This window comes from Zeus faber (genome assembly GCF_960531495.2).
Source record: "Zeus faber genome assembly, chromosome: 20".
NCBI lineage: Eukaryota > Metazoa > Chordata > Actinopteri > Zeiformes > Zeidae > Zeus > Zeus faber.
The window spans coordinates 2,191,403-2,209,066 of NC_137207.1; the positions used below are offsets into that span (position 1 = coordinate 2,191,403).

The 17,664-nt window shown below is 45.5% G+C and overlaps 1 protein-coding gene across 1 annotated transcript in view; it reads left to right on the top strand.

Moving 5' to 3' along the window:
• Positions 1-17,664, top strand: part of slc39a11 (solute carrier family 39, member 11) — a 135,162-nt gene that overhangs the window by 19,535 nt on the left and 97,963 nt on the right. The window lies entirely within an intron of this gene.

Sequence of the window (17,664 nt, forward strand, 5' to 3'; positions counted from 1 at the left end):
TCCTGATGATGGACACGATCTTGGTTGGCACTCCGTAGTGGCGGAGGAGCTTCCAGAGGGTCTCTCTGTCTAAGCTGTCGAAGGCTTTCTCATAGTCCACAAAGTTGACATACAGGGGTGAGTTCCACTCTATGGACTGCTCTACAATTATGCGGAGTGCTGCAATCTGGTCTGTGCAGGATCGGTTTTTGCGGAAGCCGGCCTGCTCGTCACAGAGTTGTGCGTCAATGAGGTCCTTCATCCTGTTCAAGATAACTCTTGTTAAAAACCTTCCCTGGCACTGATAGCAGTGTGATCCCTCTATAATTTCCGCAGTTACTGAGGTCGCCTTTCTTTGGAATCTTGGTGAGGTATCCCTCTTTCCAGTCTCCTGGGACTTCTTCTTCCTCCCAGATCTTCATGAAGAGTGGGTGGAGCATCTTCACAGTGGTTTCGATATCTGACTTCAGTGCCTCTGCAGGGATGTTGTCTGGTCCTGCAGACTTTCCGTTCCTCAGCTGCTTGATGGCTTTCCTAATCTCTTCCATGGTTGGTGCGTTGCAGGCTATGGGTAGTTCTGTGTCAGCCTGTGTGATGTCTGGTGGGTTCTGTGGTGCTGGCCTGTTTAGCAGTTCTTCAAAATACTCCTTCCATCTGTTCTTCTGTAAATCATCTCCCTTTATCGGTCTTCCCTCTTTGTCCTTCACCGGTCGTTCTGGCTTGCTGTGCTTTTTTGACAGCTTCTTGGCGCTTGCTCTGCTTCCGTTGCAAGGCTGTCCATGTACTTTCGTTTGTCGGCTCTGATGCTCTTCTTCACTAGCTTGTTCCCCTCTTCGTACCTTTCTTGTGCCTTGGCTTTCTCTGCTCTTGTTCGGCTGTTGTTCACTGCCGCCTTCTTCTCCTTCCGCTCTTGGATCTTTTGCAGGCTGTCCCCTGAGATCCACTCCTTGTGTTGTTTCTTCTTGGGGCCAAGCACTTCTTGGCAGGTAGATGTAACCGCCTCCTTTATCTCCTTCCATCTGTTCTCCATAGTGCACTCGTCCTCTTCCAGCAGCTCTTGTAGGACTTGATACTTATAGCTGAGTGTTACACTGAACTCTTCCTGTTTGCTGGTGTCTCTTAAAAAAACTGTATTGTACCTGTGCCTTGTTTTATGTGCTGACATCCAGTTCTTTCTCAGTTTAAGCTTCAGGCTGGCTACAACTAGGTGGTGGTCTGAGGCTACATCTGCTCCTCTCTGTGCTCTAACATTCTGCATGGACCTCCTTAATTTCCTACTAATACAGACATGATCGATCTGGTTCTCGGTGGAGTGGTCTGGCGATACCCAGGTGGCCTTGTGGATGTTCTTATGGGGAAAAACGGTGCCCCCTATGACCAGGCTGTTCATAGAGCACAGGTCCGCCAGCCTCTCTCCGTTTTCATTCATGACCCCCAGTCCATGTTTTCCCATGATATCCTCGTATCCCGTGTTGTCCCTTCCGACCTTTGCGTTAAGGTCTCCCATCAGGATTGTGATGTTTCTCTCCGAGTGCGTTTCTATGATGGACTGCAGTCTATTGTAGAACTGGTCTTCATAACACTGTATGATGTTCATGTTGATCTTCTTTTTCTTGGTTCGGAAGGATGCGGTGATGATTCTTGGACCATGGGCTTCCCATCCAGTGAGCGCTCTCTGGGCGGTTTTAGATAACATCAGTGCTACTCCTTGGGTGTGGGGGGCGTTGTCCTCTTCATGTCCGGAGTACAGCAGCATCTCTCCTGTGGGCAGTCGTTTCTGTCCAGACTGTGTCCATCTTGTCTCACTTATAACTAGAACCGTGAGATTATAGTTCCTCATCGCTGCTGCTACTTGGAATGTCTTCCCTGTTTCGTACATGGTGCTCACGTTCCACGATCCGATGTGGGCAGCCCTGGTCGAAAGAAGGGTGGTTGGCCTCGTCGCTTCCAGAGACTTCTGGCTTTCACCCCGAGGCGTCATAAACCTTCTCATCGAAGACCCCTCTCTTCCCTGGGCCAAGGTGTTGATGTCTTGATCTCTTGTTGGCGTTCCTGTAACAGGAAAGTGTTTTACAGGGTGAGGTTGTTAGCCCCACGCCCAACCCCCAACCTGGAGGACCAGGTGCTGCTTTTCGTCCGGCCTCTACTCAAGAAACCTGCCCAGCTTGGTTGAACCTACTGAGGGTATGAACCCCCTCCGGTATAGCCTTCTGAGTCACGGAGGCACGCTAGCCTCTCCACCACAACAAGGTAGCAGCACTCGGAGAAGCGGAAGACAGAACGGGGGAGTCGGGGAAAGGTGAAAGGGAAAGGTGGAGGCGTCTGCCTAATGGTAAACATCCGCTGGTGTAACCCCGAAAACACCAAGTTTCTCTCCCACTCCTGCTCGCCGATCCTGGAACAGCTGACCATCTTATGCCGTCCATTTTATCTCCCCCGGGAATTTAGCACGGTCATCATCACAGCCGTTTATATGCCACCACAAGCGGACACCGACGCAGCTCTGTCGGTCCTGTACGATGTGTTGTGCGGATTTCAAAACAAACATCCCGACGCGGCTGTGGTGGTGACTGGGGACTTTAACAGGGCCAACCTTAATAAAGTTCTGCCTAATTTCCACCAACACATAACGTGTGCCACCAGGGGAGGTAGAACTTTGGACCATTGCTAAACACCTTACAAGAACGGATACAAGACCGTCTCACTCCCTGCTTTCGGGAAATCTGACCACGCCACGATCTTGCTGGTTTCCGTTTACAGGCCAATCAGAGCCTGCGCTTCAGGACGCTCTGACTGACGTAGACTGGGACATGTTCCAATCAAGTTCAAGTGACGTCACCGAGTTTACAGAGGTGGCAGTGAGTTTTGTCGCTACGCTAGCAGATAGTATCATTCCCACGGTGAAAGTTCGGATATTTCCAAACCAGAAACCGTGGGTTGATAAATCCATCCGCTGCGCTCTAAATGCTCGCACGACCGCTTACAACGACGGTCTTGTATCCCGAAATATGGACAATTACAAAGCGGCGTCGTACAATCCGCGGAGGGCGGTGAGGGACGCTAAACGGGCGTACAGAGAGACTGTGGAGCTACAGATCTGATCTTCTCACATAGGCCCCCTTCTGGCCATCTGGATGGCTGCTGCGGTCAGGCAAGCGCCTCCGCAGTCACACAGCGAGAATAGAGGGACTGAGACGGAGTTTTTTCCCGCAAGCCATTAGAACTGTCAATGCTGACCTTTCCAGGTGTCCTCACTGAGCCATACACATAGGCTCCACTACCTACTGTACTATATGTAGCATACTGTACCGCATACTGTGTCACTGTTCAGGGTTGTTCGTGATGCCGTATTGCTGCGCCGTACTGTTGTATACTGTGCTGTATTATCCTGAACACTACCTCACTTTATTCATATGCCACTTTAAAGCACATATCTGTATATACATGATTGCCTATTCCATATACATAAGCATATTCCTTCTATCTATTCCATTTTATCTCATTTTATGTTATTGTATTTTATTTTTATTGTATTGTATTTTATTTTATTCTTTATATTTTTACTTTATTCTATAAGTATTCGACTATTGTATTACGTTTTAGGAGTCAGTTAGTTGGTCTATTAGAAATACATTTTTCCTATGACATATTGTGTGTTATCACCGTGAGTTAGGATTTTGCATTACATTTCACTGCATATATGTATGAAAGTATGTATATGTATGTGACAAATAAACCTCTTGAATCTTGAATCCCATTTATCATTATGAAACGCCCTTCTGGGTCTGATATTGTGGTTTTATTTTGATATGGGATACTTTTATTGATCAATATCGATACACCTCTTTTTTTTGAGTTATATGATGCGGAAAACATCTGATTAACCCAATTAGCTTTGATTTTGAGGTGCTCAGATGCAGTGAGGTGGGTTTCTTGCAGTAGACAGAAACTGGGGTTCATCTTGGTGAGGTGAGTTAGGATTTTGCTACGTTTAGCAGGTGAGCCCAAGCCTCTCACATTCCGACTAACAAACTTAATGGGTGTCACTGAAGCTAGTTAGGGGGTGATGGCACAGTGCATCCAAGGCAATAGTTATACTACCGTTCCCATGCTTTCCCATAGATAAGTCTGGGGTTTCCTCCTTTATATTCCTTTTCACTGCCATAGTATTGTAGGAAGTTTGTAGGGATACATAACTACACAAACAAATGACAAGTAGACAAAGATAAACACAGAACATTGCCGGATGCATAAAGTGAAAGACATTATAGAGTGAGAGTGTTAGGCTAAGTAAGGAGAGAGGGCTTAGGGAGGTGAGATGATGAGAGAAGTATGGATGGGGAATTAGTAAGGTGAGATGAGAGTGAGCGATATTTTAAATCATGACATAGATAGCGTGCCTATTCCTACATCTTGCAGTATATAATAACCAGAATTACAAGAATACATAGATTATGATCAGAATAACCAGGGTGTGGTGGAGGAGTTTCGGTATAACAGACCGTCTATATATAATTTGTCAATAACCATCGTTACGCGTTTACCCTTCTGCTGGTTCTCCTTCAGGACAGGGTACAGCACCTTCCGTCGGTCGTTGATCTCCCGGGGGAATGGATTTTTCATGCCCAGCACTGTTCCTTTCAGCTCCCGTACTTTACTTTTAACCAGCTACTTGTGCTTGAAGTGTTCAAACTTAGCAATGATGGAGTTGGGACGGTTCCCCACACTGTGTCCCAGTCGATGAACTCGGTGAAAGGTGATCTGCTTCACGGTGTCCGTTGGGAGTTTCAGGGCGGTGCGGAGAATGTCATTCACCATATTTTCTGGGGACTCGGTGTTGTTCTCTGGGATCCCAGAAAATATGAGGTTGTCCCGCATACTTCTGGATTGAATCTCCAGGATTGTCTCTTTCATTATTTTATTTTCTTTTTTTACAACTTCCATCTCCGCTGTGAGACGCTTCGCAGAGGTTTTTAGATCTGCGTTGTCTTTTTGCATCTCGCCGACCGTGCTGTGCAGGAAATCAAGACTGGCTTTGATCTCGGTAATGTCTCGGAGAAGTGGAGCGAGCATGTCCAGCTTCTTGTTAATCTCATCCAAGGCCTTAACCTCTACGGCACCCAGTATGAGATTGTCTGTGTCCGTTGCTGAGTCGGTCTTCTTCCTTTTTGCGGGAAAATTTCGGTCCTGGTCGTCTTCTATCACGTATGCGTTATAAAAAAAATTGATATAATTCTCAAGGTCCTCCACTTTGGTTTTGCGCGCTGTTCCCTTTTTTATATGTATATATCAATATTATTTGCAATTTGCTTTGTTATTTTGTCTGAGGTGGAGCTACCGGTGCGTTAGTTAGTGTAGCAGGGCGCCGCCATGTTGGGTCTCCACTCACTACTCACTTCCGCTTCCATCTTCTCGCGAGATCACAGCATGCTTTCTCGCGAGATCACCTGTGTTTAGTTTTGTACTCAATTATCCCACATTAATGGACCAATCTGGATCAAACTTGGACGAAGGCATGTCGGAACTGCCCTGAATATACATTTTATTCATCATGTCTGTGAGTGCGGTGGATCCATGATATTCATAGACTACTCACGTCAGTTTTTCATTAACAAAATCAATAGAGCTCCAGTCCCTCCGGGGCTGGACCACTGATAAATGGAATTCCAGAACCTAAAGATACCACTCCAACCTTGGTGATCCAAATTGGTCCTGGATAGCTCAACTGGACAGCCCAGTTGGTTTACATTCCAATATACAGATCCAGCAGTGAATCAAGTCACTGCAAGCAGTTTCAGAGTTTGCGGATTGGGTGGCCACTGGTTACCTGTAGCCGCCCGCACAAGTTCAAGTCTCTTATGCTGGCCTACAGAGTGATTGCTGGGAATGCTCCCGCCTACTTAAATGCTCTTGTAAGAGCACATGTTGCCCCCGGGTTGCTGCGCTCTTCAAATGAGCGTCTCCTGGCTCTGCCGGCCATACAGCCACGGCAATCCAGGCTATTCTCATTTGTAGTTCCACGTTGGTTGAACGAGCTGCCAAAAATGACCAGAGCAGGGACCTTCCTCTCTGTCTTTAAGAAGCACTTGAAGACCCAGCTCTTCAGTGAGTACCTCCTGTCCTAACCTACAATTACTTAGCACCACCTAGCAGTATTTATTGTTACACTAATGTTGTTGTTACACTAATCTCTGTCGCAATGTAGCTTGAATGTTATTCTCCCTTGTAAGTCGCTTTGGATAAAAGCGTCTTACATGACTAAATGTAAATGTAAATGTAAGACTGGCATATAAACAATGCCAAGTGTCTACGATCAGCTTCTCATGTAGTGGTGAACTGAACTCGGTGATCACTGAATGTAAAATATACATATACTGTATAATATGAAATCAAAGGGATTGTATGCATGTCGTAAATTGTGCTGTGTACCTTTTCTAAGGAAAAATTCACACAAACACACACACACACACGCACTCAACCTGTGTTAAGACATTCTCGTGGTTCCTGTCTCTTTACTTTGAGGTACTTTGAGGTGTAGGCTGTTTATTCATACTAAATTGGCTGTAATTTTTTTGATCTTGTCCTTTATGAGAGGTATTGCATTTTGCAATGCATGTTGCACTCTCCTCATTAGTGCAGTGCACATCCTTTCTATTCGGTGCTGATTATGTCTGTCGGCCTTACCTTTTAAAGCTTCCCTGCTACAAAGGCCCACCAGCTACAAAGGCTACTCTCTCCTACCCTCTTCTCTGATATGATGGTTTTGCATTCAAAACAGTCCAATAAAGGTGATAGAGGTGTACTTTTTTCTGTTCGAGCACCTTCCCTCTGAAACATTATCCCACAGCTCTACAAGACCGGTTATGTCGTTTTCAATGGAAAAAAAAAACCGTTTAAGTAAGCATTTTTATAACCTGGCTATTAACGGAGGAATAATTGAAGCGCTCTGTCCTGCCGGGGGGGTCGATAAGCTACCAGCTGAGGGAGCTCCCCAACTATTACAGCTCACCATAGAGAGGATGGGAATGGTTGATCTTGCTTCTTATACTCCTCTTTGCCACTACTTCTAGACTGTCCAGTTCCAGTCCAACAAAAAATCTGGCCTTCCTTACCAGCTTGTGAGCCTGTTGGCATGGCCAGCATTGATGCCACCTTTCCAGCAGACACCGGTGAAGAAAGATGCACTGGCTTCCACAGTCTCTTGGAACATCTGCAAATAGCCTCATGCTCACATTAAAGGGCCTCAGTGTTGTGGCTCCAGTCCAGATTTCTATTGATTTGCACTCCCAGTAACCTGTAGGGGAGACCACCATCCTCTACATACCACTGGATGGTAACAGGGTTAGGGGCCTCCCTGTTCCATCTGAAGTACACTAAACCTTCCTTGGTCTTGCTGAAGTTCAGCAGTTGTTTCTGCTGCACCATCTAATGAAGCTTTCAATCTCCTTTTATGAGGCTGAGGAAATAGAACCCAAATAGAACAGAGACCAGGCAGGAGACAATATTTAAAGAGTCTTCATGTTCACAACTAAAGCAGGAATAGGACCTGGAATATTAGGCCATTTCGTTCCACTTCACTGTTTAGGACTTAATTTATAATATTAATAAATAATAATAATAATAATAATAATACCTTCAAAGGCAAAATGAATCCATTTAGTCTCCCCACCTGCCCCTCCTGCAAATTTACATAATGTCCTTATTTTCTGTTGTCGGCACAAAATAAATGATGCACAACTAGGGCTGCCCCCAAATAGTCGATCCAAAGATTAGTGAACAAGAAGAGTCTTAATCAACAAAGTTTTTAATTGGTTGGTTGGTCCCTGGAAAAAAAACAACTGAATTTGGGAGCTGTGCCTTGTCAGAATTAACCTTAAAACCTATATGGCTGGGTTAAATACATTTTAACGTAAATAAATGTTCAGTCTCCTTGCTGGTTGTTCTGACACATTCAGAAGAATAATTACAGCTTTTGATGAGTGGCTTTCGCCGGTAATTACCAGGCGGCTCGTGTCATTCATGCGTGACGTGCAGCGCTTGTAAAATACATTTCTTTTTAAAGGCTGGTTATAAGTTATTGTGTTGGTGTTACTGATAAATTAACAAAGTTGTCAGTCCCCTTGCTGGTTGTTCGGACTCATTCAGAAGAATAATTACAGCTTTTGATGAGTGGCTTTTGCTGTAAAAAAAACAGGTGCTTATAAATTTTATTTATATTTTAAAGGCTGGTTATTATGTAAACTGTATTTATCTGCAATGTAGCACAGTGTTAATAATGTGAGTTTTACCATTCTTTCTCAGCCCTTGAACTCAAACCATTTTTGATGGCCTAAAAATGTATATTTAAATCTTTAGGTGGCAGACCTACACACAACTACAGCAACAAACCTTTGTTCATTATAAAGCTCCCTTAATTATCTTTGTTTACTTTTGGCAATGCAAGACAGTGGTTGTCGCTCACTGAGTGTATAATGTTGTTTGAAGACCCCCATCTGGGACGCAACTTGCAGTTTAAATGCTGCTATTTCCGCAAAATGATTGTGTAGTGTGAACTAGGGTTTTAAGTGTATTCTCATTGCTTTACGTTAAACACTGAATAAACAAAATAAATATGTAAACAAAAAATAGATTCCATTTCTGTCAGCCAGGAACAGAAAGCTGAGGTAGCAGTGGGCACAGGCTCACCAAAACTGGACAGTTGAAGAGTGGAAAAACTTAGCCTGATCTGATGAATCTTGATTCCTGCTAAGGCACACAGATGATAGGGTCAGAATTTGCTGCCAAGAGCATTAATCCATGGACCCAAACTTCCTTGTGTCAACGGTCCAGGCTGGTGGTGGTGGTCTTATGGTGCTGGAATTATTTTCTTGGCATACTTTGGTCCCGGTAATACCAATCAATCATCACTTGAATGTCACAGCCTATTTGAATATTGTTACTGACCATGTGCAACCCTTCATGGCCACTGTTTACTCATCTTCTACTGTTTACTCATCTAGCTACTTCCACAGATGCTGCATAATGTGTAGCTGACAAATCTCCATTAATTGCATGATGCAATCATGTCAACATGGACCAGAATCTCTAAGGAATGTTTCCAACATCTTGTGGATTCCCTGCCAAGAGCAATTGAGGCTGTTTTGAGAGCAAAGGGAGGCCCTACCCAGTATTAGTATAGTGTTACTAATAAAGTGTTCGGTGAGTGTATATTATATACATTGAAATATATATATATATATATATCATCATTGTCATCTGAGAACAGTCCAAAAATGTCCCGAATCTGCACTGTGTGTGATTATATGCGGGGACCTTTGGAGCGGACCTAGGGATGCTCTCTGACTAGGTCAGACCAGATATTACTTAAAATTGCAGATTCTTTCTTTAAATGCTCTCCTTTTGCGGGGATGGGGGCCACACCTGGCTAGGGAGGAGGTTGAGTTCGACTTCAAGTTGGTGTTTGAGGAAGACCCACTTCGGCAGCTCCTGGGGGCCTCATCCCCACTGCGTGCTGCCAGGCCAGAGAACGCTACTGCATGGGAGAAAGTGGAGGAAGCCCCGGCACTCCTGGACCCCAACATTGGTCAGATGTTTGATAATAACATGTGTAATATAATATTTCCATAACGGATGGGCGCGACAACTCTTTTTGGGATTCAGACACGTCCTTTAGTTCAACTAAACATGTTTGTTTCATTGCTGTACGATAGGCTGTTCATGTCACAAGGATGTTTCTCTGCTGTAGGATTGGCTGTTCGTGTGGTTTTTGTAGATAGAGGGAAAACTGACTCAAAAAACTGTATGGGAAATAAATCTCATAAATGTATCATTTTTACCGTGGTAAATTTTATCATGGAAATTATTGAGATAATTGTATCGCCCACCCCTATTGTGAACACCCCGCCAGGGCTCCAGACTAACCTTTCCAATGGTAGCTCGGGTCCTACCTACAGTACTCAGTCTCATCTCAACTCTCATACAACACCAAAGTTAAAATGATTTGATTTATTTTGAAGAGCTTGGCATCCAGATGGCCGTTGGGGTAAATAAAAGCCCTTCTAACGTCTTTTGTTATTGCTTCTTTTTAAGTGGACCTCCACCTTAATACTAACCTTCCTCACTCTGCCAGCTATGTCTGCACTGGCCAAGGCACCTGCCAGGTGCTCCATGTGCATATACAGTATACTGCTGTGTGCTCTAGGGGTCGCCGTCCTTCCCTGGTTTTAGGAAGATGCTCAAACTCCGGGACACATGGGGCAGCCACCTGGTCCCTTTCCCCCTACTGGGTGCATTCACTGTGACTCCAATTTCACCTTCCAATGCTTTGAGCTGCCTCATTTATTTGGGGCTGAAGTGGTATGTTTTCCTAATGTGGTGGAGCATGTCATATACTTGCCCAATCATAGAGACATCCCTTTGTACACTCAACAACCCCAACTCCAATCTTTAGATAGAACAAAATATAAAAATAGAAAAGGGAAAATTTCCTGAAGAATGTGTGTGCTTGCTTTAGGTTGAACATGTTTTTTCATGTTCAAGTTGAATTAGTTGAATTAGCTCTTGAAAGCCAAGAAACAGAAAATAGAGAAAGACTTTGGAAAGAAAGTCAGACAGAAACAGCTGAATTATTAAAAAGATAATTTCTTGAGAAAAGGTACAAGCAGAAATAATAGCAGCATAAGAAGTAGTCGTTGTAGTAGTAGTAGCAGCAGTAGAATCAGAGGACTTCTTGGAAGTGGAGAGATTCTTAATTCAAATGAAAATAAGCTCTTGAAAGGCAAGGAACAGAACCAAAGAAAGACAGACAGAGAAGAGAGACAGGTAGAGCAGATATAGAGAGAGAGACAGACAGAGACAGACAGACTGACTGATGGAGAGAGACAGGAAGAGAGAGACAGGCATATAGAGAGAGACAGAGGCATGTATAGAGAGACAGACAATAGAGAGAGAGACAGATATCAAGTGACAGACAGATAGCGAGACAGATAGGGAGACGTACAGATAGACGGACAGATATATCGACAGTGACAGGTAAAGAGAGACGGATGATAAAGAGAGAGATAGATAGAGACAAATGTACAGTATAGTGAGAGAGACAGCTATAGAGACAGAGAGACAGGTATATAGAGAGACAGACAGAGAAAGAGACTGGCATAAAGAGACAGAGATAGTGAGACAATAACCACCGCTGCTACCTTCTCCCCTCTGTGTTACTATGGTAATGGCGTAAATCACACACCAGATGGGACCGGTTTGAAGAGCGGGAAAAAAATCTGTCCAGTTTGGGTAAGAATTGTGACCATTACAGTTATGCAAAGACAGAAGATTTTCTCATGAAAATGACCAAATCCTAGAGGGTGTTAATTATGCGATTTCAATGATTGTTTTTTTGGAGAGTGGAAAAAAAAACACCTGCAAACAAATGCTCATAGTGCAAATGCTATACTTGCTAACTGCAAAATGTATTCTTTGTAAGTGAGTCAACAAAAATCACTGCGTTTTGATATGTGATTTATGTATGAGCGAGCGCTGTGGCATGATAGAAAGTTTTTTTTGGGGGACCAGCGCCTCTCCCACTCTGGATTCACGTGGCCTCTTCCTGTCAAAGTTAAGGCAGTAAATAACGGAGGAAAGGAGGGGAAAGCACCCCCGGTTGCTGGGGTGCACTCCAAGCAGGGGTGCGTGAGTGCATGTGTGCGTGCGTGGGTGTGCGTGTGTGTAAGATGTCCACCGGTGAGTGTACATGATTTATCCCCAATGGTACTGGTGTAGAAGGTCGGTTTTATGTTGCGGTGCCTCCAGGCAGCGCAAGGGGCCCCGAAGCCCCCCGAACTCCACAGCCCCGCGGACAACCCCCGGCTGCAGGAGATCTCCGGGTACTCCGCCCTGCGGCCACGGAAGACCCCCGGGCCCCCAGAGAAGCCAGAGGGCCGTGGAGCAATTCCCGCGCCCAGCCCGAGGAGCATGACCAAGTCCCAGGGAGCACGAGGAGGCCCTACGCCCCAGGGGCACACACATGCAACCAACCCCTGGGCGCAGGCACAAGACGCAGCCGCCGGCACAGAACCCGGGCCACGGGCGAAAGGCACGGACCGCGGGCCCGGATCACGGCCCCACGGTGACACACCGACACCCACACACACCCCCATGGGCGGGCTGGCAAGACCCCCACGCCCACCCACGCCCTACACAAGGGGGGGGGGGCCCGCCCCACCACAGCCGACCAGGTGCCCCGCCCGGCGTGAGTGCCAAGTGACCATATACATAGCAACAAGTGCCCAGCGCGGGGCACCTCGATGTTAACCCCTCCCTGCAGCCTATGAACTTGCGCAACGATGATTGGTCATAATTGTACTGTTGCCAGTCTTCCAACCGAAACACAGCAACAATTTATGCCACTATGATCTATGGCTGAATCTGACATCGTGACCATCATGAAAGACAAAAATATTGTGTAGTCTGATCCCGGCATGACAGGATTTGTGTTATCGCATCTCCAGGGATTTGTCTCGAACATGCACAATAATTTCTTCCTTCATCTTGGCAGCATTCAACAACTGGCCTTCAAATTAATAAAAAAAAGGATAATTAAATGAATTTGTAAATAAAATCCATTAAGTAAAACTGTGTTCACAGTAAAACATTATAAATGAAAATATTATTGTCATAATTACTCGGTCCAGAATGATCCATACACTGTTTAGCCTAGTCATCGTTTGTACAAATTATTTTCCATTTTAGCCTTCCACACATTTTAATTTAAATAATGACAAAATGGTCATTTTGTTTCAGTGGCGACCCCTTCGATTCCTAATTCAGAGTCTCCCTGCTCAGACATTTTTGTTTTTTCACAAAATTATGAAGGTGGAGAATCCGAACTTCAAAAGAAGATATCAGTTGTTGGAACCAAGCAAATATTTTGGAAACTATAACCTATTAAAGATGAAGGTTTTGGAAAGAGAAGTTCTGTGAAATCTATTTATTAGATTTTATTCTATTGGCTTTTATTCATTGATTTTCAATATTTTGTTTTTAATATATTTTTGATTGTTGTAATTTTGTCTGTTTTATTTTTGCTATGTGAAGCACTTTGGGCTGCCTGTTTGTATGAAAGGTGCTAAATAAAGTTGAGTTGAGTTTCACAAAGTTTATACATTTTCTCTGAACTCAACTCTAACAACTCTAAAAATTTAAATTACACAATGTTTAATGTAGTTAGTGGACTAAGAAGTATATTTTTTATTGTTTACTGTATTTGTAAAAGTTGATATTTTTACAGTCAACAATGTTGTCTTACTCAGAAAAATTATGGGTTCCAAGTAAAAATCTGGGGTTTTCAGGCAGATTTTTTGGGAATGTGAACATCTTTTTGTGAAGGAAGCACCATCGCATGGTGACACCCTGCAATTAAATGAATGGTTGTGCTTACAGTGGAAACTAGACAAACCTTGTCAGGAAACAGGAGGAGGGGGGAGGCTCCCCGTGCAGGGTTTCCGTTAGAAAAAATTGGTTCTGGTCCACCTGTCCTAGAAGATTTCAATGTCCCGGACAAATGAGAGAAATCCCAGTCAAAATATTATCTGTGTTTATTGAGCTTGAAAACAAATTGATGGGCGGCTATATAAAGAATGACATCATCAAGGCATCATTTGATCAGAAACATTGGAGTATGAAGATTACTTTGGTTCAGTTAATGAACTCAAACTTAGGACATACACCACACAATAAGACTTGAGTTTGCGGGACTGGTGGGGTGTGAGCTACGTGTGTAGGGATGTGGCGGGCGGCTGGGATCTTGCCTGTCACGCTCCTGCTCTGACCTGCTTCTTCTGACCTGCATCATTCTTACTTCGAACACTCCACCAAACCAGGGTCTGCAGGACAGGAGGGGTGTGAGTGATTGGGGTTCGACATGCTTGGAGGACTCACACCCCCACAACCCCGCAATTTGAACTGCAATTGCCAACAGCAAACACTGAGCACTGGGGTTCTCCGGGGTGGCAGGGAGTTGGTGGGTTGATGTGGGGGTGTGGTTGGCAGGGGGGCGACCGGGTGGGCCCCCTGCTAGCTGGGATGTCTATACGGCCGCAGGACTCAGGGGTGGCTTCGGGGCCTTTTTTTGCTCCTTGGAGGCGCGACGATATAATACCGACCTCATACACCAGAACCAATTCGGACAAGTCCTGTACACACACCAGTGGATCACATGCACGCACATCCCATGCACATTCACACACACACACACACACACACACACACACACACACACACACACACACATATTAACTTACTTAACTCTGTTTTGTCGATAAATGTTTTCATCTGACGTTTCTTTGTTCATGTTTTTCCATGTACATGTTGCTTGGTTTTATGTTCATTCGTCTTATCCGTGGTGATTCTACCCCTCTTGAAGTAGTGATTAGTTGTTTAAAGACCAAAACATGCTAACATTGTTCACCAAAGAGAGGGATTGGTGGCGGTTCTGTGTAACAAAATGCTGTGCTCTTGCCATCTCACAGGTCATCCATAGGACAGAGTTGTTGCAAGCAGTTCTTGATGATTAAAGATTGAATAAAAACTGGTAGAAAAGTAAAAGAAAGTTACACAGAGCAAAGTGTGAAATTGTCCCTTTATTATATTTATGCATTGTCCTTTGATAGTAAATGATGTCTATTGGATGTCCAGACTGAGATTTATTTCAGACCTTTCTTTTGAAATCCTCCTTGTATTACCATCATGTGAAACAGGAAAAGGGGGTAGGTGGGTTAGCAGCCAACTGACCCCATACGGGTCACTAAGTGATTTCACATCTTGCGTGAATCCTCTTATCGGGTTTGACCATCTCCCTCCCGGAGGTAGAAGGTCCAGTTCCTGCCCAGTTAGTGTTATTCAGACGTTTTTATGTTGCGGTTGTGAAACAACTCATGCAGAAGTGACAGTTCTTCACAAACTGCTGCTTTGGGTCTGAAATTCATCTTTCTTCCTTTTTTATGATAGGAGAGATTTAAATATGTCATGTGGCAATATCCTCTAATCAAGCTAAATATTGTCACACCTGCAGACATGTGAATCCTTTATAGTTGGTGTGTGTATAGTTTGTAAACACAACAAATTGTAAACACAACAGGGTTGAATTATCGTCCTAGAATTTTGTGGGAGGCATTTATGATACAGCTCGGCGCACTGTCTGTAATGAGGCCCAGTGAATCCTAATCATCTCAAACAATACAGGAACATGCTGTTGATTCCTCTGGTGGTCAGGTGAGGGATTAGCTGAATCCCTTACAATTGCTCTTTGTTGTTTCACTGATGCAGCCCACAATGGAGTTATCAGCAAAAAGCTTCTGGAGGGGCCATGTTCCATAGTATGGGATAGTAGAGGTGGATGGAAGGGAGGCTGGCAGGCTTTCTGAGCTCAAAGGGGTGAAGGAGGTGTCAACCATTGCTCATTGGCATGTTTCCCTCTACAGCTGGAATAGACTGGATGAACAGTAATCGTTATGCAGGGGTTAAAATGGTACTTGGCAAAAGTAATGAGTTGTTCAAACCGGCACACCCTCTCTGAAATAAAATCATTTATTCAAATGCGTGCCTCTTTGTGACTAATAAGAGAGTTGGCTGGCTCTATAGAAACATACTAAATCTCAAAACTTTTGTTTGAGTGGGAGCTATGTTCACCTTCCCTGTCTATTATTGCTATCTAGCAGCCTAACGTTTGTGAGAAACTGCTTTGTTTATCACTTGTTGTCGTGGTGTTGATAATACTAATACGAATGCCATTTTCAGTTTGGAGAATAATTGAGAGTAAAGCAGGAGGTGAACTTGGCTAGAAAGGACCTTTAACTGGGGTATTGAACATACTGTGAATCATCTTTGCATATCTTATTTATTTTTTAAATTTGTTTAACCTGTTCTGTCAGCAGGCTGGGCATACAACACAGAGTATTTGTATGCCATTGCATTTAGGACAGAGTTAGTCTGCAAGTTTAGTTTAAATTCTCAACCTGCAATACCACTTTTTATTCAATCTTTAATCATCAAGAACTGCTTACGGCAACTCTGTCCTGTGGAGGACCTGTGGGATGACAAGAGCACAGCTTTTTGTTACACCGAACCGCCACCAACCACCCTCTTTGATGAATGATCTTACCATGTTTTGGTCTTCAAACAACTAATCATTACTCCAAGAGGAGGAGAATCAGGGAGACTCACCACTGGTGAGACAAATCAACATAGAACCAAAACACATGTAGTTATGGCAGTAAATGAGGGAGGAAAGGACAGGGATATAATCAGGAGGGTATGGGGGTGTGTTCAAACCAGGTGTGTGTGTGTGTGTGTGTGTGTGTGTGTGTGTGTGTGTGTGTGTGTGTGTGTGTGTGTGTGTGTGTGTGTGTGTGTGCGTGTGTGCGTGTGATATGTCGACTGGTGAGTTTACAGGACTTGTCCCAATTGGTTCTGGTGTTTGAGGTCGGTATTATATCGTTGCGCCTCAAGCAGCAGAAAAGGCCCTGAAGCCATCCCTGAGTCCCGCAGCCGTTTTGACACCCCACGACCGCAGGAAAGCCCTGAGCAACCTTCCCTGCAGCCACAGAAGACCACCGGGCCCCCAGAGAAGCTGGAACCGGAGCAACACCCACACCGGCCCCAAGTAGCATTAACCAGTCCCAGACAGCGCACGGAGACCCTGCACCCCCGAGGCGCACACATACAAACCATCCTCATGTGCAGGCACAAGACGCAGCCGCAGGCGTAGAACCCGGGCCGTTGATGCCAGGCACGGACCTCAGGCCCGGGGCCAGATCCCATGCCAACACTCTGCCTGAACCGCCTGCCCCGCAGGCAAGCCGCATGCCCACCAACGCCCTGCGGCATCGCAACCAATTTGCCAATTTGTACCCAAAAGCAAGGGGTACGACAGGTGGGAACTAACCGCAGCCCTTACCATATGCTTTTTTTGCCTTATCCCCATGCACACAACAAATATCCACCCAAAATGCCTCTACCAAAGCCCCGGGTCGAACCAGGTGCTGCGAACAACCCAAGTCCAGCCAAGCCTGATTTCTACCCCCTTGTAACCTTACCGGCACATGGTAGGCCCCTTCTCGGCCGGGGGAGGGATCTGGCAGACCGGTGACTCGAATGACCTGGCCGACTTTCATGATTGGTCTGTCCTGGAAGTCGTGATCGGGTCTCCCGCATCGCCAGCATACCTACCTAGGTTTCTGCCCAGCTTTCAGTGGTCCCGAGGCCGTGCCTCCCAGAAAAGATCGGGGGGATGGAGCGGGGTAGGAGGTGGTCTCCTTCTGGTGGTCTTCACTCCTCTGGGGTGAAAGCGGTGGGAGGTGGGCCCCTCCTGGGGCCCCAGAAGGGAGGATGGTGACCGCTGCCAGGTCCGCGGCGCTGGCACTGGCCTGTCCCTCGGCGACTTCCGTACCGGATCCAGTCTCGTGCCCCTCGGTGGCCCTCTCTCTGACCTGGTGTGGTAGGTGGTGGTGTAGGTGTAGGCCTCGGTGTGATCCTGTGCGAGGGCTATGTCGGCTTGGAGAGAGGCTGGTTGGTGGCAACATACCCACCTAGTGGCGAGGGCCGGGAGATTTTTCATGAACTGTTCGTGGCCACCCCCTCGACGATCTGATGCCGGGAGAGCTCCTCTGGTCGTAGCCACCACTGGGCCGCATCCAG